Raw genomic sequence first — 24,368 nt, forward strand, 5'->3', positions numbered from 1 at the left:
GGGGGGCGTTTACGCTGAACCTGTCAGCTAGAATGTTGGCAATGTCTGTGGGTTCGGTGTATTTTTTGTCATTTTGGACTAATTCTGAGCATATCTGGGAATTCCCACCCAGGTTCCTAACATAACTAAAGAAAGCCTTGTGATTATCCTTAGTGTCCTGTGCAATTTTTCTCTCAAAGCTGGCCTTAGACGATTTTATGAGTGCCCATAGTTTTTTGCTAATACTGATCAATGCCTTCCCTTTTTGGGATTTTGCTCTATCATGTAGTAGCTTCCTCCTTCTACTGTATAGTTTGTTTATGGCTGGGGTCCACCAGACAGGATATCTGCCTTTGGAGGATTGGATCTTGGTTTTATTTGGGATTGCATGATCCATGCATTCCTGAAGGTGTTCATAAAATGCGTTTATAAAGGATTCTGCGGTCTGGGCCATATTTTCCACAGGCCTGGGGGCTTTGAAGGATTCCACCTCAGTTTTGAGGAGTTTGAAATTTGCTTTAGAGAAGTTTTTCACTGTGGTTTTCTGGGCAGGGGGTGGGGTCGGGATGTGAATATCCAGTGAGATTAGTTTATGGTCTGATCTTACCAGTTAGGGATACACTTCTGGTCTGGAGCATAGAGTCCCCATGTTGGTGATGATCAGGTCCAGTATGTTTTCCCCTCTTGTGGGAGTGCTAACAAGTTGCTCCATAGCATTTGAGATTATAAATTCTAGGAACCTTTGAGCTAGGGTGTTGGAGCTAGAGTAATGCTCCCAGTCTATGTTTGGGTAGTTGAAGTCGCCCAATATAATGGTGTTTGGAGAGACCTTCATATTTTCCAGTGTTCTCAGGAAGGCCGAGTGGAGTTCCTGGGTTTGGGAGGGTGGTCTGTAGCAGGCTATAAACTGCAAGGCAGTTTTACCCACTGTTAGTTGCACATGGATAGTCTCTGATGCTTCGTGCTGTGCCACCAACCTGGAGGTGTGGGTATCTTTGACAAATATTGATACTCCCCCTCCTTTTCTGGTTTGGTCCAAGTTTTGGGGCCGAAAAGCATGGTATGAGGTATAACCTGGTAGTGCTGGGGTGCTCTTGGGAGCCTTGAACCAGGTTTCTGTTACTGCACAGATATCGATGTTCTCCATGCTAAGGAGAGTTTTGAGTGCATGCATCTTGAGGTTTAGACGTCTGGCATTGAGTAGCATTAGTCTTAGTTTCTTATCCCTTGTGATACCTATGGAGGTGGGTTTGTCTTTTGAGCCTTGCCTAAAAAAGGCACTATGGGGGTAGCAAGAGCCTTTGCCAATATCCGAAAGCCCAGGGGTGATAAGTGCAAGCCGTCCCTAGCGAAGCATCGTGGCTTGTCGAGCATGTCATCCCAGGCTGACAGGCATTGGATCCCCTTTGAATGACACCAATACTTAAGCCAATAAGGCCTATAATCAAGCACAATGCTCCATTCTGCATGTATCTAACCAGCACTTACACCAATTGGAGTGACCCCAGAGGTTTCTCACTAAAAAAATACAAAGTGTAAAACACGTCTTATGCAGACTGCCTAAAGGCCCTATCCCTTTCCTCAATTTCATATTGCGTATTGAGAGGTGACTTATGCCTGACCTACAAGGCATTCTTTGATCCAGCCATGATAAAAATGTTACATATTCATAAGAAAAATGATATGAAGTTTATGCATGCCATAGACCTGAACCATATTTTATAACTCTAACAGAAATTTGTTGGAGAGACTGATTTGTATCCTAAACACTACCTCGTCTATGGAATAAATTTCCCATCTACATAAAAAAGCCCATTCCTCACTCTCTTTAAAAAGAATTTGGATAAATGGATGGAAACTGTAAATTCATTCCCATGGTACGTCCCTTGTCCCTTATGGACAGAGGCAGTCTGTAAATTGACTCGGGGCTCCAACACCGAAAGACCCACTATCCCAATACTACCCCATCTCATATCTGTGGAATTAGGATATAATATTGTCATATCCTGGGTATTATTGGTTAGGCTTGTAACGGCTCTTGTGCCATTAGCCTAGTAATCACCTATGAATAGCCTGCATTATGGGTGGTGGGAACAAGAAAAGGACTAATGACAGTGCCACAAAGGGTTCTGTCAAAAAGATTAGATTTTCCAAGAAATCTGCATCTTAATCACTGTACCCCCAAACAAAAATCTTTGTTAAGCATGCAGCCTGTCCAGCTCTATTATAACTGCAAGGTTCACTTGAAACTCTTAGTGTTAACTTGATTTAAAAAAAAAGTAAATGGGTTATGAAAGCTGGAGAAATCTGAAAAGGCATGAACATTATTAGCAGATTATTACCTTGGTCACACTCTTGATAAGTTTTAATACTCTTTGGAAAGAGATTGGAAGAACATTTGAAAATATCATTTATATGTACATACAGACTAAGCCAAAAATCTTTCATTACCAGCTCAATGGCATAGAGAGATAAAGCCCTGATTACACCTCTAATCTGATTATTGGCTTGGGTAGAGAAAGAACAGGGCAGTAGATGGTGTGAGTGAGGGGTTTACACTGCTTTGGATGGCGGTGTTTGTCTGATGATTATTTCCATCTAATCGGAGCTTCAGTGATTCTAATGGCTGCAGGACTGAGGGACATGGGCTTAGCAATCTCAAGCCACTGAAGTCAGCTCCTGTGTGGAATGTGTGCGTCAGGGAGACAGGACAGGATGTTTTCTAGGGGTCCCAGCCTATGTCAGCAACCAATGGGTGTGGTTATGACCACACCAGGAAAATTCCTCTTGGCTACCTGTGTAACAGCTGTGCCTTTGAGCTTGTGACAAAAACAAATGGGCAATAGTGATGGCTTGATACTCTGCAGATCGGATAGTTATAAACATGACAAAACTTTAGTGCAGACGTTAGCCACAGTGGGCTACCTGAAATCATATATTGTGGTGTGAAAGGCATTATCACCATAATGTGTTTGAAAAAGACCTAGCTGTACAGAATGCTTATCATCTGTGCAACTGCTGAAGCTACAAGATGTGTTTATGTATTACAAGGTACGTTTGAAAACAGATTTGCCATGTTTAAATATATTTTATCAAATGTTCAATACTTTAATAAATCTGCATCATCAAAAAATAGAATTAAAATGCATTACAGACTATAAACTATTACAGAGACTATTACATTGTTTTTAAGAAGCAAAAACGTATTCTGACTAGACAAGAAAATTGCAGATACTGCATTTGTAACCAACTTTAAGAAACTCTCCTTTACTACCTTTGAATATTGCTTTCAGTAAATGCCACTGTTTCAATACTGATATGAATATATAATTAAAATGGGCATGTCACTACAGCTATATGCATAGAATGAAGGGCAGAACAGTATTACTGATAATGTTCTATGTGTATCCAATGTTATGTTTTAAAATATCTGGTTTCAGTCAGATAGGTGATTCTGTATAAAATTGTTAAATATATTTTAAGGATGCAAAAACATTTTCATAACTAAATATATAGCTCATGTTTCTGTTGCAATAGCAAGTAAATGGTTGTGTTGTCAGGGTTGCCAGATTTCTGACGGGCCATGTAGAGACAAAAAAAATGTCTTTCATACTAAGTGAAGACCAATAAAAAAAAAAAAAAAAAGGTCTTTAACCGCATTAAACACAAGTAGCTCTGTGTTTGCCAATTTTTGATTGGCCCGTATGCCGGCATACAAGCCAATCAAAAAAAAGCACAGCGGATCCTCTTCCATTCAATGCGGAACATCAGGCAATTCCACATTAAACAGAAGTAGCTCCGTTTTGCGATTTTTTTGATTGGCTTGTATACTGGCATATGGGCCAATAAAAAAAACAAAACGGAGGCTGTTTCGCCGGGATTTTTACCGGCAGTGTGGGACTTGGGATCGGGCTGCTGATCCCAGGACAGTCCCACTCAAATAGAGACATCTGGCAGCCATGTGTGTTGTATATATTTGAAAAAAAAATTCTGTGTGATTCCCAGAAATGCAAAACTGCAGTTTTGTGAGTAAAATAAAGAAATGAAAAGATGCTCAAATTAAAGATAGAAAAAGGTTCTGATATGGCTTTTAGAAAGTCAACCGATTACAGCTAAGACACTGAAAAGAGTTTTGCATTGTGTTTGCCCCTTACAACGTCACCTTATTCAGCTTACCTCCAACAACTGAGACATGTTTTTGATGCCATGAAAATAGGGAGGAAACTCTCGTTGCTTATTTCTACACATACGTAAATACAATATGCAAAGTAATCCTCCATTATGTATTAATGTAACAATGTACTTCCATTTGACTTACCTGAAAGTGAAATCACTAATTATATTGTAAAAGAATCAGTTTCATAGAATGGCTGCATTTGGTCTCTGTGGAGAATGATTCAGCTTTATTTTATGGCACTGTGCTTCTTTTATCCACCCAGGCAATCTTCTCTTCTTTCAAGTTACTTAAATGTTTCAACAGAATATGAATACTGAACAAAATTTCATTCATCGGAATGCATCTTTCAAGTGGGATTGGAGGGGGTCCTGAAGCATTTTATTAATTATACAGTGAAGCATTGTTTGTAGTCAGGGCTGCTTTCTGTCTCAGAGGAGAATGAGACAGTCTTATTTACGTCACTATGTTTTCTTCATCCATCCAAGCAATCATTTCTTCTTTTAACTAACTTACTAAAAAGTTTTCTCAAAAAGATGTACTAAATGAGATTTCAGATTTCAGGATATATCTTTCGAGTGGTATTCATGAGCTGGTCATAGTTTATAACACAGTCAGGTCAAACTAATCTGAAAACAAATAAGTGCTGAAATTAACACTCTAAGAAGAACAAACAGAATTAAGCAAGCTGCAACAATCGGTAGATAAATAACAGAAGTTTGATAGGTTCATGGGTTCATAGGTCACTGCTATGCTAGCTGCCTTTGTGGGACATTTTAAGCTTAGCCAAATTCCCATTTGGTGTTAGATTGGTCTTACCCATCCCATGGTCAGTAATTATATATTACCCCTAGTGAAAGTAACTGGGATCATATCTTAGATATCTTTTGATTTTGTTCATTATCCTTGTTTTGTGTATGTGTGTCCCCTGTAGCACTTGTGGATGTTTATGTCCCTTCTGTGCATCATCAGTTATTTATCCAGCCTGACACATTGTGAGCCTACAGAGTAAGTGTACCTGCTTTTGATAGTCCTGGGGGCAGGGACAGAAGAAGTATGAAGGGTTCGCTCCAAGAGCTCGCATGCTATAAGATGCTATACACTTGTTTGCTGCCACTTGCTTGACTAGGCAGATGCTTGAACTTCAGCTAACTCAATTTCCTGTAATTACTTAGTTCCAGTAACCCTACCAGAACTGTCACTCTAAGCTTAAAACTTTCCCACTTCCTAAACCTAAAATTCCCTTTGTGCTCCCTAAACCTAAATTCACAGATCACTCATTAACCCTAGAACTCCCTTCCGGCTTCCTTAAAACTCCTTTCTCACTCCCTAAACCTAAACCTTCTTTCCCACTCCCTAACCCTAAAATCTCTTCCTCTCTAAACCTAAAACCACCCTCCACCTCCATCCCTCCCCATAGTTGCTTGCCTGAACTCATATTCAAGTTCAAGCATGAGCAGCAGCCTACACAAGCTATGAGGTGCTCAAGCCCCTGGGTTCAAGTCTCAACCTGTACTGAATCCAAATATGAAGTACGGGAGAATGTAAGAGAAGGTGTGATGTTTGGGAGCTGATGAGTAAGGAGGAAGTAATGACTTTGGAGAGGCAACAAGGAGTTGTAATCTGGGCTGAGGGATAAGGAATTATGCAAAGCTGAGACTTCATGTAAGGAAACATGAACTACTGAGGCTGTGAAAGGAAGAGATGATTGTTACTGTGACTGAAGAGTAAGGAATTATGTAGTACTTAGCCTGTGGAGGGATAGTCATGACCTACTGCAAGAAACACTGTGGGTGTGTGAGGTATTAGTTCTGAAGATGGAAGATATGTGAAATATTTTGGGTGAGGACTGGTAACATAAGTCACTTTCCTTGTAGTGAGGAATTATTAAAAAAATTCTGCTGAAGACAGGAAAAGATGTGAAGTGTTGGGGCAGGGAAAGATTCAGGTATACAGGACTAGAGTATGAGACGTTACGAAGGGTCAGTGATGGAGACGGCCTCACATCAACAGAACTAGGACTACAGAAAGAGAAAATATGAAGGGCCATGGATGGCAAGGGCCTCAGATCTACAGGACTGGTATTAGAGAAAGAGACAATATGAAAGAGATGATATGAAGGGCCAGGGATAGGGAGAGCCTCAGATCTACAGGACCAAAACTATAGAATGAGAGATATGAAGTAAACAGGGCTGGTACAGAAGAAATTGTGAAACATCAGGGTGAATAAATGAGGAAATATGACTAACTGGGGCTGTGGAAATAGGTGCTGTGATTTACTGATCTGAGCACAAAGAAGACACAGTACTTCATCAGTAGTTGAAAAGCTTATCAACAACGGCAACTCCAGAATAAGAAGATGTGTAATGTAAAGAAATGGAGTAAAGTGTGCATTACTGGTCCTAAGAGACTGGAGGTATGGACTGCTTTTACTGCAACATGAGGATGTGTATGGAATACTAAGCCTTGGGACTGGTGGGCTATTTATTCAATTTAGTTAGTTATTTATTTACTTAGTGCCTTTGTTTACCAGAAAGTCCAACTGGGTTACACTGCACATTTTCAACAGAGGCCTGGGGAGAAACAATGTCAGCAGTGTCTGTGCTGCAACAGGTCACACACCCACATTTGATGCAGAAGCCTAAGGGGTCAATTCTCACTCCAGGAAGATGGATTACTGACACTGCAGTGCTGCATAGAGGGTGTGGGGTTTGCATTCCTGAGTGTGTTGCCTTTCAGATGAGATGATAAAACAATGTTCCATCTACCTGAGTTGGTGGTACATCAGGTAGATGGAAATGATTCCACAGCATCTCACTAAAAGAGAAGGTGAAAGTTCCCCAATGCTCTGCTGAAATTTCCCGTTAGTATAAATACAACATGATAGGTTCATAGGTGTATACTAAGCTAATAACCATTATGGCCCTTATACACCTAACCATGCAATCTAAATGTGACCCAGAAATTTGATTTATATAGGTGTGAGTAACTGAATGCCTCTTTTTATTTTTTATTTTTTATTTTACATTTGTTGACCGGGCTAGTCTGGCTGGATACATGTCCATTTTCAGCAGAGGCCCGAGGAGAAAAGCTCCACTAAATACTAAGTACATTACAAATAATCATTACTATTAAGAAATAGCAAAAATTGGAAGTCATAGCAACACACAGAATGAAAGATAATTTCAAAGAGAAACAAGTTTACAATAAGCAGTTCATTACATATTAGCAATTATACATAAAATGTACATAGTTAGATTAGAACAGTAAAAGATACAGGTGCCAGTCCAGGGATGAATTTCAAATTACCCATCAATTGGTCCAAGTTGCACTTAAATAAGGATGGGAAGAAACTCTACATCACATGATGGGATCTTCCTTGAAAACAGGCTACTAGCCTAATGGAACAAATCAGTCAACAAAGGATACATAAAATAAACAAATCGATGGGCTATGAAATTCTGCATCAGTGCTGTGAGACATTATAAACAGGTTGGAGAATGGGGACATGTTTTACTGACAAGGAGGTGAAGGCTTAATACATAGAGGAGCCTGGTACAGAGAGATGAAACTGATGGCGTAGAGTAAACATGCACCATCATCTGTATGGTTACGTTTCTTAGTTCTCTAGCTGAAGGCATGGAAGTCTACAGATATAAAAAAGGCATGATCATTAATATCACACACATCCAACTGTGCTCAGAATGCAGAAGGCACCTGCCATCAACTAGCTGTAACTCCATCTCTCGATTCTTTCATCCCTATCTTTCAGTGAAAGGAAAACTTTTAGTTATGTACTTACCATAACAATAGATGTATGTGATCCATCTCGCCTACATTCATTACTGACAGGCTCGGAGCTGAGAGTCGGCTCCGACTCGGCCACTATAACTAGCATGAAGTCTCTCATTGGCTGGGCTAACCCTGTATCCCAGGATGCATCATGCCCAAACCCCCAAATCATGTTTGCCCCAATATGATTATCCCACATACACCATACCACAAGGATATATATATGTAAGAGGAGAGAAAAAATAATATCCTCAGAGGAATCAGAATACAAGTTTCTTCCAAGTCCAACAGGTAGGGGGAAGGAGGGCGGGTACGTAAGAATGTAGGTGAGATGGATCACATACATCTATCGTTATGGTAAGTACATAACTAAAAGATGTAATGTGATCCTATCTCACCTACATTCATTACTGATGGGACAGTGTCCCTAGCACCTAAATCCCGGGAGGCTCACTGGAAAACACTCCTGAGCACTGTGGAACCAAAGGAAGCCCGACCTCTAGAGGCCACGTCCAGTTTGTAATGAGAAATAAAGGTATGTGGAGAAGCCCAAGTAGCCACTGCACATATCTCATCTATGGATAGTCTAGCGTGAAAGGCCACTGAAGTTGACATAGCCCTGGTAGAATGCACCTTAACTGGAAAGGGAAGATCCTTACCCGCTAATGCATAAATAAATGAGATGCAGTCTCTAATACACTTAGCTATGGTGCCCTTAGTTACAGATCTGCCAATTCTATTGTCCGAAAAGGACACAAACAACTGATCTGATTTCCTCTCCTGTTGTCTCCTATTTAAATAAAACCTCAGTTGTCTATGCACATCCAACTGGTGAAATTTGTATTCCGCTTTGTTGGAAAACCTTGGAAAAAAGACCGGAAGCTCAATAGACTGGTGGAGACAAAGGGCAGAAGAGACCTTAGGGAGAAAAGAAGGATTAAGCCTCAGAGATACTCTGTCCTTATGAAAAATTAAATAAGGAGGTTTAACAGAAAGGGCTTGAAGCTCCGATACTCTTCTGGCTGAAGTTATGGCTACCAAGAAGGCAGTCTTCCATGACAGAGATTTCAATTCGCAGGAGGCTGCCGGCTCAAAGGGAGAAGACATCAAAGCTCTGAGCACCACATATAAATCCCATGGCAAAACGGGTTGTGAAACTGGAGGGCGAAGCAACCAGACTCCTTTCAGAAAGGCTATACACAGCTTATGACCCACGAGAGAAGGCTCATGTGCAACATGATAATTGGAGATTGCTGCCAACTGAACCTTTATAGTGGAGGCAGCCGAGCCCTGTCTAAAGAGTGTAGCTAAGAAATCTAACACCGCCGACACCGAGGCTGTAAGAGGATCAAGATCACGTTGCTGAACCCAAATTGCAAATCTCTTCCATTTACTAGAGTATATTTTCCTAGTAGAAGACTTGTGGGAGGAAGACAGAATATGTACTACTTCCAGGGTAAAGATATGCTGTTTGACTAAGGTCGGAAGTGGAGGAGCCAGGCAGCGAGCTTGAGTGTTCGTAGGGATGGATGGAGCTGTCCTGACTGATGAGTCAATAGGTCTGGAGCTGGGTCCAGAATCCAAGGACCATCCACCGCATACTTCCGAAGGAAGGGGAACCAAACTTGATAGGGCCAGTGTGGTGCAATCAAAATCATCTTGCTTCCTAAGCAGGTAGCCTTCTGAATCACTCTTGGTAGAAGAGGGACCGGCGGGAAGGCATAGAGCAGACCGGAGGGCCAATTGTGGACTAGAGCATCCGTGGGTGACTCCCCCTGTGGGGGGATCAGAGTGAAAAAATTGCTGCACTTTGCATTCAGGGGGCTAGCAAAGAGGTCGCAGCAGGGAAGGCCCCACTTGGAGAAGATCCGAGCAGCCACTCTGTCATTCAGGGACCACTTGTGAGGCATCAGAATAGCTCTGCTTAGCCTGTCTGCTATCACATTGGACTTCCCCAGAATGTGTGTTGCCACTAGAAAATGCTGGAAAGCGATCGCCCAGTTCCACACTCTCATGGCCTCCCTGCAAAGGGGGTAGGACTTGGTTCCTCCATGCTTGTTCAGGTACCAGACAACCGACATATTGTCGGAAAGAATCACAATAGTTCCCGTGGGAAGAGAGCTGTGAAGTGCCTGCAATGTTAGAAGCACCGCTCTCATCTCTAGAACATTGATATGCAAGTGAACCTCGTGGTCTTGCCATGTACCTTGGACCGTCTCGCCCAGATAATGCCCCCCACCCTATCTGGGAGGCATCCATGGTTACTGTGGCAATAGGGGACGGGGGGCTCAAGGGTCTCCCTTGATCCAGATTGGACGAGAGAAGCCACCAATGCAGATCCTGCCAGCATCTCTCCGTGATAAGAATCGGATGGGACAAGGGGCTTTCCTGATATGACCACTGGGCCAAAAGGAGCCACTGAAGTATTCGCATGTGTAACCTGACTAGCGGAACTAAGAGAATGGTAGCCGTCATTGATCCCAGCAACTGAAGAACCATCCTGGCTTGGGCTTTTCCCCGGGGTAGTAAAGCCAGGACTTGGGCCTGTAACACTTTTATTCTCTCTGTCGGTAGAAAAGCTCTTATCTCTACAGAGTCTAGCTCTGCGCCGATAAAGGCAACACGCTGTGATGGCAGCAATACAGACTTTGCCCAGTTGAATGAAATCCCTAGAAGATGGCCCAATTTGACAGTAGCTCTCGTGGCTTGAACAAGTAGATGCCTGGTGGGGGCGGTAAGGAGCCAGTTGTCTAGATAAGGAAACACCTGGAATCCTAGACATCTCAGGTGAGCTGTCACCACTGCCAGACACTTGGTGAACACCCTGGGGGCTGTGGTGAGACCAAAGGGCACGGCCTGGAATTGAAAATGACTGGCACCCAGCCGGAAGCATAAATGATTCCTGGAAGCCTTTTTTATCTTGATGTGATAATAGGCATCCTTGAGATCGAGGGAGCACATCCATACTCCTTTTTCCAGCAATAGGAAAATGGATTGCAAAGTGACCATTCGGAACTTGGACTTCTTTACAAAGTGGTTTAGATGGCTGAGATCCAGAATGGGTCTCAAGTCCCCTGTTCTTTTTGGCACCAAAAATAACCTTGAGTAAGTTCCTAATCCGATCTGGTCTGTGGGGACTGGTTGGATGACTCCTTTTTCTAGCAGCTTTGAAACCACTATTGCTGCCTGATCCCATTGACGTTGAACGTCCGGGATTTTTCTTGATGGCGGGGGGGGGGGGACGAAAAAAGGGAATGGTGTAACCTCCGGTGATGATAAGAAGCACCCATCGGTCCTGAGTGATGGACTCCCAGGCCTGAAGATGCTCTGAAAAACAACCCCCCGACTGGCTCCGGAGACGCACAGTCAGGTAATCCCTCAGGGACGTTGGTAGGAGGAACCACGAAAGGACTTGCAGTCTCCTGTATTGCGGGGGCCTCCACCGCCTCTAGGGTGATGCCTTCCATTAAAATGTCCCCCTCCTGCCCCTGGAGGGGGGATCACTCTGATGGGCAGGGGAAGACTTTTGAGACTTTCTGAACCACATTTTCCCTCCCCTCTGAGCCTTGGGATAAGGTCTAGTGGGAAGCGAAAAACAGGCCCCAACGGCAGGCAACGTCTTACCCTCCTGCTCACATCTAGTGAGAGTGTCTTTCACTTTGGGTCCACAAAGGGAGCACCCGTCGAATGGGGCGTCCGTGAAAGAAGACTTGAAAGCCTCTGCAAAATGACACAAGCGCATCCAAGTTTGCCTCCTAAGGGCTATGCCCGAACTCGCTGCTCTACCCGCCCCCTCGGCTGCATAAGATATGAGCCTCATGGACGAGTTGACAATGGAAGAAAGGGCAGACAGCTGGGCATTAAGTGACTGGGCCAACGCCTCAGGCAAGTTACCTGACAGGGTATCTCCCAACTCCTTTATGAGATCCCTTTGGAGCCACGTAAAATGACAAATGTAATTCAGCGACCACAATGTAAAGGTCGCTGAAGACAGGGTACGCTTCCCATACCTGTCCATACTCCTAGACTCCTTATTAGGAGGATGGATGGAAGTAGAAGCCTCTGCCACATCCTATTGGGTGGCAGACGCCACCACCATAGCATCCACAGGTACTTCCTTGGTCAAAAATTATTTTCCAGGAGGCGCAGATAAGAACTTATTGGGGCGGCTAGGAACTGGCTCCACAGAGTCAGGGTGTTCCCACACCCTTCGACAAATAAGATCCAATAATTCATCGAAGGATGGAGACACCCAGGAGGCGGAAGGCTGGGCTCCGAAGGCCTTGAGGAAGACCGACTCCTCCTCAGAAGGGTTTTTGGATGGCCAGTCGCCCCGCTGTCTCAAGATCTCCAGAATATCGGAGAATGAGACATCATCTGAGGACGTCTTCAGGGACCCTTCTGCATCATCGAGGTTGGTGTCTGAGGTGACAGACTCATCTGGGGAGTCTACGTGCTTCCTCTTACACAACTTCTTCCTGGGAGGCTCTTCAGGCACAGACTCTGAAGGGCCCTCAGAAAGTAGGGGACCACACATGGAGGTATCCTCAGGCCTAGGAGCCCCGCTGTTCAGAGATAGGGGGGCACCAGAAGCTCTAGTCGCAGCATCTAGGGAAGGAGTTGCTGATTCAGGTGAGGTCACTATGGACTTGGCCAGCACGCTCCTCATAGCCTTGAAGGCAGGTCCACCAGAATCGGACGAAAAACCCACCTCCGAGACCATGACTGGAGTCTGGGTACCCCTAGCCGAAGCACCAAGGGGAAGACTCAGAGCCGCAGTCTGAAGCCCCGATGTATCCCCCTCGGGTTCGACTGAGGACATCCGAGTACCGAAACCTGTAGAAGGAATGGAAAAGGTTGGAGCTGATGTCTGATCTGAAAGACTAGCAGGAGGTTTCGGAGCTGACCCAGGGACTTCACTCAATTCAGCAGACTCCGGCTCCGACGACACCGAGATTGTCGGAGGAGGAAGAAACGGAACCGATATAATAGCTGGCTCCGGAGCCTAATGGGCTGGAGCCGAAAATAATTTAGTTAACACTGGCGACTGGAGGAGCCTCTGGACCACCCTAACGACATCCGAATCCGAGAGCCTGGAGGACTTGGAGGAGACAGACAGGGTCAAGAAACCTTCTCTGTCGGAAATGAGACAAGACTGGGGGAATGGCTCCAAATCGGCTCCAAAAGGATCAGAGCCGAAGCAGGCTCGAGACCCACCGCAACCTCCTTCGGCGCCGATGACCGTGGAGTCGAAGAAGCCAACCCCCGCAACAGACAATACTTCCTTGAACCGTGCTTCCTGCAGCTCTGAGACCAGTGGAGCCGCGGAAGGAGATGTAGTTTTAGACGTTTTCTCCGGAGGTTCCGATGAACTAGTCGGAGCCGGAGACTTCATTTTAGACTTGGACCTGGATTTCTCACAGGGAGGACAGGACGCCAAAGTTTCCTCAAAGGAGGGTTTAATCAAACCCTTGAGGATAAGTTTATTTTTTCTCTCCTGTAAATCCCTGACAGAGAAAGCATGACACACACTGCAGGATTCCTGCAAGTTTATGGCACCAAGGCAATATACACAGATGGCGTGGCCATCAGTCAGCGACATCTTGTACGCACATTTGACGCATTTTTTAAAGCCAGATGGCTTATGTTCTTTTGGTTCCTTGTCCAACACAAGGAACACAATCCACAAGCAGCAACAATATTTCGAATTTACACAATAATCACACGAAGCAACACAAGGTAGAGAGGAAGGAAAGGGCTCTTAAATGGGCCGAGCCCGCCAAACAGAAGGATTACCAACAACAAACGCAATCAGTCACAACAATGGATACAACAGACAACATAGCTATTACAATAGCTTTTTTGGTATAATAAACTCGAAGCTATAAGTTCAAAAACAAAAGAGACGGTACTTAGCCACAGCCAAGTCGAGACCACATCGTTACTCTAGGAGCGGCAAATGAGATCTGGGGTTTGGGCGTGATGCATCCTGGGATACAGGGTTAGCCCAGCCAATGAGAGACTTCATGCTAGTTATAGTGGCTGAGCCCGTCAGTAATGAATGTAGGCGAGATAGGATCACATTACATCCAGGGTTTTCAGAGGGTAGGCAACAACAGGAACAACAACAATCAGACCAACAGCAAAAATCAAGCGCAGAGGAGAAATCGAAGAAATCAACGGAGGCGGTGACCGAACAAATTTTTGATGGTCCAATAGTCCTAATCAGTCAACAAGGGGACTTTAAAATTTATAATTACACTGTCCTGACTATTGACCAACCGTTGATAGAGTTTTCCTCCAAAGGTCTGTCTTTTGTTCCTGATAAAAGCGCAGATTTGGTGAAAACAATAATTGATCTCAAGTTATTTATATGCAAGTTGAATTTAACTTATAGTATGGGTAATAGTTCCACACTTCTTAATACACTGAGGGTATCTAGTGTCTTTAACCCACCATTACATGGTGTACTAAATGTGTTTGAAAGAATGTGTGAAATTGATCTGAGGTCAAGGCTAGACTCCTCTATATATGCTAGAACTACAAATTTAAACATTTCCAAAAATGAATTAGACTTTATCTCCCTTCTCAATCAATGTAAGATTAGAGTTATGAAACCAGACAAGGCAGGAGGTCTAGTATTCATGGATGAATATCAATATGAAAATAAAATGTTTTATTATTTGCAGTCGGAAGCATATACAATTGCCAGTCTTAATGAAGTCAACTTGGCATATAAAAATATTAGGTGTTTTTTGGATGATTTATTCTTGGAAGGTAGCATAGATATTGATACTTTTCAATATCTAACTATGCCAGTCCCAAAAATTCCAGCTATTTTTGGCTCTCCAAAACTACACAAAACTTTGGTAGACCCACCTTTTAGGCCGATTGTTGATGGAAGAGGTTCCATCACTTATGCTTGTGCCAAGTACGTGGACAACATACTTAAACCATTTATCCAGGATGAGCCACAGATATGCAAAAATTCCTGGAGTTTTTTGGAGAACATCAATCACGTCGAGTGTAATGAACAGTCTATTTTCTTGGTTATAGATGTCAAAGATTTATATACTGTTATTCCTCAACATTTAGGAATTGAATGGACCAGGAATTTTATGTTATACAAAAAAGCAGATAATACAAGTATTAATCTTGTTGAGACCCTTTTGGATTTGATTTTATCCAATAATTTTTTGGTATTTAAGGGGCAGTTTTTTCTCCAAAAAACAGGAATAGCTATGGGGTCCCTGTGCGGAGGCAGTTTTTCCAATAGCGTAATGGCCTATTAGGAACGCAATTTGCTATTTAACAATAATATGTATCAAGAGCACGTAGCATGGTACACCAGGTATCAAGATGACATGTGTCTGATATGGAAAGGACACATTGATCAGATTCCCAGGTTCATAGCCAGCATTACTGCCATGACCGATTTTCCTGAATTTACATACACCATTGGAATAGAAGAAATTAATTATCTTGATGTCACGATAAGTAAGGACAGAGGTAATAATAGATTTAAATCCACAATCTATAGGAAACCCACACATTCTAACACCTTCTTGCATTATACTAGCAGCCACCCATATCATCAAAAAAGAGCGGTGGTAAAAGGGCAGTTCGTAAGGGCTGCAATGATGATTTCCGACCACCAAGATTTTATGCATGAATGTGGTATGATGAAAACTATGTTCCTTAATAGGGGATACCCTGAAAGATTAATAACAGATACTATCAATGAAGTTAACATTAAAAGAGACTCAGGGTTTTTTAGGCCTCGTCTTAGTGGTGGAATCATGAACAAGGTGGACGTAGAGTCTATTGATACTAATAGTAATTCTAACAATAGAATTGATAAGTCTCCTAGACTTAATTTTCTTTTTACATACAGTATTGACTATAAAATTATTAAAGAGATTATTGCCAAGAATTGGGGCATAATTTTAGAAGATCAGGCTTTATGTAAGATGATAGGTCTCAAACCTAGGTTTACTTATAGGAGAGGCCTTAATCTTAAAAATTTGATAGAGAAGAGTAGGAACAATGTTAAAGTTGTTGGCATGAGTAAATGTGGAATGTGCCCACAATGCAGATATATTCTGCCAAGAGACAAAGTGAAAATTAATGGTAAGGTATACTACCTAAAGGATAAATACAACTGTGAAACTAAAGCTGTGGTGTATGCAGCAATGTGCGAGAGGTGTCCCTCCTTTTACATCGGTAAAACTGAAAGAAAATTAAGAAAAAGAATTTATGAGCATTACTATGCTATAGGTAGGGGGGACACCACTAACGCACTTGCCAAACATATTTTAGATTTTCCAGACCATATTTTCACTTTTGTTATTCTCCAACAAGTCCAAAATGATGTGAGGGGAGGTCCATGGCAGTTATATTTAGAGGAACAAGAAGTCCTATGGCAAATTAGAACAGCAGCCTATGTTCCTCCAGGTTTGAATGAATATGCCACCATAAAATGCATATTGAAATTAAAAGCATTGCGTTGGTAATAATTGTTATATATATAGTACGCACATATATATATATAAAAAGTAGTGACTAACTTCTGAAAATGTTTAGACATAGAGGTTTAATATATATGTACGTATTGTTTTTGTTTAGATTGACATTTTGATTTCAGGGTAATGCTCAATGAATTGAACATTTTTTTTTTTATCCATGCCTCTGAATTTTAGGGATAGATAGGCTGTTTTAATTAACCTACTTTGTTTACATAGTTTATTTTATAACGTTTAAAACATGTTTTTTTGCTTATCATGTTGATATGGAATATATATTTTTCTTGCTGCAGGCTTTATTATTAATTATAGTGCTGTATTGTGTTGTGTTTTGTGTTTTAATTTTCCAATAATGTTGATTGAGTGGTTTTATATATATAATTGAAATTGAAATAATGTAGAATTAAATTAATTAATAGTTGATTGGCAATGAGGTAAATCTGTTAAGATCAATTTATAAATAGGAAGCTTTACTGTGTAATTTTGTCTGATGAAGGTTGGGTATTGGCTCAACTGAAAGCACTTGCAATAAATTGTTTTTTGAAGTGGTTCATGCTTTGTAGCAGTTTGCCATTTTTCACCTTCTTGGGATTTTACTCTTTCCTGTACTAGTTTTCTCCTTCTATTGTATAGCTTGTTTATGGCAGGGGTCCACCAGACTGGTTTTCTTTTCTTGGAGGAGTGAGTCTTGGTTTTGCTTGGGATAGCACGATCCATGCATTCTTGTAGGTGCCCGTAGAATGTTTTAGTAAAGGATTTTGCAGCTTGGACAGCGTTATCCTTTAGCATGGGGGCTTTGAAACTTTCCACCTCAGTCTTAAGTAACGTGAAGTTTGCTTTTGAAAGGTTTTTCATGGTGGTTTCCTTGTCTGTGGGTGGGGACAGAATGTGGATATCCAAAGTGATTTGTTTATGGTCAGATCTAACCGGAGAGGGGTTGACTTCTGGTGTGGAATACCGGTCACCCATGTTGGTGATGACCAGGTCCAATATGTTGTCACCTCTGGTGGGAGTGCTGACCAGTTGATCCAGGGCGTTTGAATTTATAAATTCTAGGAAATGTTGGGTGAGGGAGTTAGTACTTGAGTAGTTCTCCCAGTTAATGTTTGGATAGTTGAAATCACCCAATATTAGGGTGTTTGGTAGGACCTTTATGCTTTCCAGTGTTTCCAGAAAAGTGGAAAGGGGGTCCTGCAATATGGTGGGTGATCTGTAGCAAGCTACAATTTGAATTGCAGTTTTGCCAGTTGTTAGTTGCACTTGGATGATCTCTAAAGCATCGTGCTGTGCCACTAACCTGGAGGTGTGGGTATCCTTGATGAATATAGATACTCCCCCGCCTTTTGTATTTCGATCCGGGTTCTGTGGCCGAAATGTATGGTATGAGTTGTAGCCTGGTAGTGTTGGGGTGCTCTCTGGAGCCTTAAACCAGGCTTCTGTTATTGCACATATATTGATTTTCTCCATACTGACGAGTGCCTCGAGTGCATGCATTTTGAGGTTTAGACTTCTGGCTTTGAGTAGCATTACCCTCAGATTTTTGTTACTTGTGCTATTTACGGTGGTGGGTTTGTCTTTTCAGCCTTGCCTAAAAATGGCACTATGTGGGTGGCAAGAGCCTTGGCCAGTATTCAAAAGCCTAAGGGTGACAGGTGTAAGCTGTCTCTAGCAAAGCAGCATGGCTTGTCGAGCATGTCATCCCAGGCGGACAGACACTGGATCCCCTTTGAATGACACCAGAAACTTAGCCAATTTTTGAAACTGATAATTTTTTCTTTATACCGTGGTATCATTCTTGGTGAGGACAGGATGATACTCAGGGTCAGGGTCATACCAGCCTGGGCTATGTGATCAGAGAGCTCTTCCATGTCTCTTTTCATGTAGTCCAGGGAGGTACGGCTCAGGTCATTCACACCAACATGGACAATGACAGAGTCATATTTGTACTTGTTCTGGAGTGAGCTGAGTTGCTTGTGTTCATAAGTTCATAGGTTCATAGGTAGGTACTAGGCTATCTGCCCGAAGGTATTTATAAGCCTAGCCAGAATGTGTTGGCTTTCACTACCCCCTTAGATTAGTTCCTTGTGCCTCTGTCCAGCAGGGCCACTGAATTGATCCCCGAGATAAACTTTCTGTTTCCCATCCACTCGTCAAGATTTCTTTTGAAGAGTGTTAGCGAGGTGGTCTGCCTAATGTAGATTGGAATCTTGTTCCAAAGCATGGGAAGTCTCTGGGACAGGAATCTATCCCTCCAGTACGTCCTACTTATTGTTGTGGTGAGGTTGAGATCCCTAGAGCGTGTGGCTCGTGGGGATAAGGTTTTCCTTAGGTGAAGCATGTCCATTAATTCTGGGTTGGACATGGCCTTGTATGTCAGGCAGAGATCACCTCTGAGTAGGTGGTATGCAACCGAGTACAGCTGTCATTTCTTCAGTCAAGCTGCATAGGGCATCTGTTTGAGGCCAGTGATCCTCTTGGTGAGGTACTTCTGAGGTCTTTCCAGCTGTTGCAGGTGTCTTGTAAGGTACATCCCAAATGGGGCGTTGTACTCTATGATGGCTCTGATGAGTGATGAGTAGAGGGGCACAATGACCTCTTTTGATCTGGATGCAAACCCTTTTGTGATTAGGTGGGCCATGTAGAATTATTTTCTAACCACTTTGGCAATGTGATGATCAAAGGTGAGATTACTGTCTACTTAGATCCCCAGATCCCTTATCACATCTTCCGTATTTAGAGGACTACCACCTATGTAGTAGTTTGTGGGTATTTTGTTTTTTCCAAAGGGGATGACTATGCACTTTTTGGCATTTAGCTTGAGGCCATGATTTTGACACCAGGTATCCATCTCAGTGAGACCCTTTTGAAGGATGTCTGTGTCAGCCAGAGAGTCAATTATAACCCCTAGTTTGCAGTCGTCTGCAAACTTGGTCAGCCATAGTCCTCCTGTGCTTGCCTGTACCTCTGAGAAGTATATGCCAAACAGAAGTGGTCCTAGGACTGAGCCCTGGGGAACTCCACTTGTAACCGATTTAGAGTCGGACCTAGCTCCTGCAACTCTAACCATGTGGGTTCTGTCCATGAGCCAGTTGGCAATCCATCTTGTGACGTAGGGATTTATGTTCAGGCTGGTGAGCTTGTCTATAATACCAGAATGGGGAATGGTGTTGAAGGCCTTTACGAGGTCTAGGTAGGCTGTGTGTACCACTTTTCCCTCATCTATAGCCTTTGTAACTGTCTCAAAGAAGTCCACCAGGATCCTAGTATCTGACAGGCAGCTAACAGTAACCTCCTTCTTATTCAGTTTAGTAAGTGGGGCGTCAGTGTGCCTGTCATTAGAGTCACCTAATACTAGTATGTTGGGTATGTTATTTTGAATTAAGGGCTGTGATTGCGTGGCACACTGGTTTTGTGAAGTATGTGTTTCATGGTTTGTGTTGGGGGGGTGGAGGTTGCTTGGATGTCTGCTTTGGAGGTCTCTATTGCTTTTGCAGATTTTTATTAAGAGCCTCTGAGTATGTTGTCATGTATTTATGTGTGTTTTTTGCCAGTGCTGGTTTAATGGGTCTATGTAAGACTGGTGGTGCGATGCCAGGATTTCCCTTCTCCTCCTGACTGTCTGATCCAGTCTTGGGTTGAGAGAGCTTAGCCTCCAATTTGGCTGTATAATTGCATCTCTTGCATGTATTAGTGTTTGGTGGTAGGAAGAGAGGGTTGTCTATGTGCATGCAGTTGTAACCTTGCCTCATAATGCCCAGATTCACTAGTTGAACTGGAGAGTACACATGAAACTAACCTTTGGACGTGCCTGGATAGGTACAGTGAACTGTTTTACTGAATGTCTGGTAAGGTCGAATAGAGAGCCTTGTCCTTCTGTACAGTATAGGGGGGTCTAGTGCTAGGGTTTATAAGTGCTTGCTATGAGTTTTGAGCAAGTGCCAGGCAGAGAAATGAATGGCTTGAGTGCTTAAGTTGAAAGTTTGTCTAGTTCCAATGGAAAAATTGAAGAGGAGACTTTGTGGAGCCGTGAAGAGTTATACCCTAGCTAACCGGTGCTGCACGGTGCGCAAACCGGGCAAATGGTTTTTTTAAAGCAGGGAAATGAAAGAGAAATTGACCCAAAATGGCCAATAAACTACTCAATTCTGGGCTGAAACCACTCCTCCAGGGACAGATAGGCTGCTCAAGGCTCCCCTCTCTCACAGGTGAACAGAGAAACTTCCTTTTATCCAAGTAAGGTATGGGCAAACACAGAGATTTGTAACACAGCCCTGAATTCAGCACTAACCTGAAAACTGGACTATACTAGCTTAGAAAGGTGGGAAACAAGTATATATATATATATATATATATATATATATATATATATATATATATATATATATATATATATATATATATATATATATTTTTTTTACAGAAAATAGAGCAGATACAATAAAAATAACACTTTAACTGCACAGAAAAGGGTGCTTATTGTTATATATCTCAGTTCAGAGTTGGAGTCAATGCCCCTAGTAATAAAGTAGGAAGAAACACAAATACAGTAAAAGCAAATGAATAAAGTGCATTTATATATATAACAATAGAAAACGAACAAACTGATTTAAACAAGTTACCCAGATAACCAGAAAAAAGCTCAAAACTGAGCCCTGTTCCAGCAGTCTTCAATCAGACAAGTTCTAACTGCACACTCCCACTACTAGGGTGCCGGGGAACCTTCTCCAAAAAATATGGCTGGATCAGTGCTCAAGTTATACAAACAAAGATAGATTCAGCAGGCCTGAATCTGGTCCTATGCTACAGCAACAAGGCCTACAAATTTCAGAAAGAAACAGTTCAAATAAGAAGGCACAATAAGCCTGTGACCAGAAATTCCCAGCTCAGAAGGGCAGAATCCAGCCTCTCCTCCCACAAGCGTGCAGACTACAAACCTTCTTAATATAGAATAACTGGCCTGAAGCCCAAGTGCTTAAACCTGAACTAATACACTTTCAGAATAGCAGACACTGAGCCTTAAGTCAGCAATTCCCAGCTTAGAAGGATGTAAGCTATCTGTCCTGCCACAACAGTGCAGACCACAAACCTTCTTAATGAAAAACAACCAGTATGAAGCCCAAGTGCTTAAACCAAAAGACTTGGAATAACAGTTACAATTTAATCAGGCTATCTATCTCTTCAAACCTGACCTTGAAGAAATATGCTTCAGTAAAATCATTCCCTCAGACTGAAATCATCTGCCATAAAGCACTAGAGAAATTACTGACTATAAAATCTTCAGTGGGAAAAATATTACTCACCCAAAAGGAGTTTCTAGATGCATTTGCAGTATTGACATAGGCAAGCAGTTTTACCATTGCCTTCAGCATTCGTCAGCCCATTCTATTCCCCTCAGGGAACTTTATTTACTACAAAGACCGGTAATTTCCTAATGTTACTATGCATATAGTTATGGGTTAATAAGGAATATTTTCACTAATCATCACTTTCTTATTGGTCCTCTATCCTATCAGTTATTCCGGTTCCATCCTTTTTAGTTTGACATGCCTTTTTTGCTTTCTTATCACTGTGTTCCTTCTCACCCCCTACTCTCTAGTCTCTGTGCCTCCCTTCTCCATCAGGTACAAAATCAAGACTTGAAAATGGATAAATGTTTAGCATTCAGACACCACTAACAAGACTTCCATCGATCCTTTTCACAATACATTACATGGATATTCTTTGCATTGAAACTGCAGTTATCACTGTCAACACCTTTTACAATCTTATAACTGCAACTCTTGCATGATCTCTGAGATGTATTTACTGAGATCACGGTACTGCACTATATGAATATTTTATTGTATGTATGTATGTATGTGCGTATGTGCTGTTGTATATGTGCTTTTGCACATGCGTCGTGGCTGAAAAGGACACAAAGATCAGCTCACCATACCGGTCAACAAATTCGAATAAGTAAATAAATAGCACTCTTTTCATTAGCAATGTATCTTTTTTCCAAATCTTGCACTTTTCCTTGCAACCTTTCCATTTCTGTTTGTTACTGTATCATTCTAAATGTATCATTTCAATCAAAGTGCATAATTGATCTTCCTTATTTGCAGCTTTAAAAAATGCCATCTGCTCCTCCTTTCACTCCTGTTCACTCACCTTCCTTTCTGAATTTGGTATTTCCTAGAAACTTTTGTCCTGTCCAGAGATTAATGCTTAGGTCTGCATCATGTTTAGGCTCTGCCTCTTCCTGTCTAAAAGTTATTTATCATTTGGCAAAACTTATCCAGAATGTACAGCACTATGAACACTTCAGACAAAGTATGGATTATCTGAATCATCATCATCAGCCCCCTTTTTCCCATTTTTCTACATGGCGTTGGGGTATTATGTTAACTGTCGCCAACTCTCTGGATTCAGCGCCACACTCCTGCCTTCTTCAACACTCATGCCTGACTCTCACAGATCTTCTTCCACACAATCCAACCACCTCTTTGCTAGACATCCTCACTTCCTCTTACCTTTTTTCTGTCTGTAACAAATCTTCCTCACCAGATTGTCTTCTGCTTTTCTACACATGTGCCCAAACAACCGTAATCTGTTCTCTTTGATCTTTTCTGCAATTGGAGCTACTTTGGCTTCTGCTCTTATGTCCTCATTTCTTCATCTGTTCCACAGTGTGCATCCTATCACCTGTCTCAGGCACTTCATTTCCATCACCTCTAGCTTCTTCAACTGTTCTGCCTTTACTGCCCAGGTTTCTGTACCATACAGTAGTACTGGTCACACCACTGTTTTGTACACCTTACTTTTCAGCTTCTTTGGAATTCTTCTGTCATAGACTACACCTGACACTCTATGCCAGTTGGCTGCATCCCCTCTGCTTCTAGCTTTGACCTCTTCATTCAGACTACCCTTCTCCTCAACTATTCCTCCCAGATACTTGAAGCTGTTTACCTGTTACACTATCTTCCCTTCTATTTCTATTCACAGCTTCTTCTGATTTCCCCAATTTGCTGCCATTACCATCATCTTATCTGTGCTTAGTTTCATCTCATGTGCCTTCAGATTTGCATTCCATTCTCCTATCCTTTGCTGAAGTTCTAGCTCAGAGTCTGCCTGTACTGCCACATCGTCTGCATACAGCAGCTTTGTTGATCCGTACCGTCCAACCTATTTGCTAATGTAGTCTGTCTCCAGTATGAACAGCAGTGGGCTCAGAGCTGAACCCTGATGTACACCCACATCCACTGGGAACCCCTCTATGAGGCCAAACACTGTCTGTACTTGAGTCATTAGGTCCTTGTACGTATCCTGCACTAATTCTACCAATATTTCTGGGACTTCAAACCACCGTAGTACTGCCCAGATCTGCTTTCTTGGGAACTTGTCATATGTTTTCTCCAAGTCTAGAAATGCCCAGTTGGACTCTCTCCTCATCTCTAGCTTCTTCTCAAGTATCTGTCTCAATGCAAACATCGGGTTCATTGTGCTGTATCCTGATCTGAATCCAAACTGCTCATCTCCCATCTTACATTCTGCTACTCTGCGTATCCATTTATCAATCACCCTCTCCAGAACTTTCATGCAATGTGATTGGAGTTTGATGTCTCTTTACTGCCCACAGTTGTGGATGCCCCCTTTGTTCTTGTACACTGGCACGAGTATGCTTATTCTCCAGTCATCTGGGATATGCCTTTCTCTCCGCACTGGTATTAGTACCCTCAGTAGCCATTTCTCCCCTATCTCACCCAGCATCTTTATCATATCTGCTGTGACCTCATCTGAGCCTGCTGCTTTCTCTGACTTCATCTTCCTTAGTGCTGTTCTTACTTCTTCTAGGTTGGGCTGTCTTTTTCTCTCATCATAGGCTGTTTCTGGGGCAGTACAGCTTCAGTGGGGTTTTCTTC

The sequence above is a fragment of the Protopterus annectens genome, chromosome 1.part1 (genome assembly GCF_019279795.1).
Source record: "Protopterus annectens isolate FY-2018-M chromosome 1.part1, PAN1.0, whole genome shotgun sequence".
NCBI lineage: Eukaryota > Metazoa > Chordata > Ceratodontiformes > Protopteridae > Protopterus > Protopterus annectens.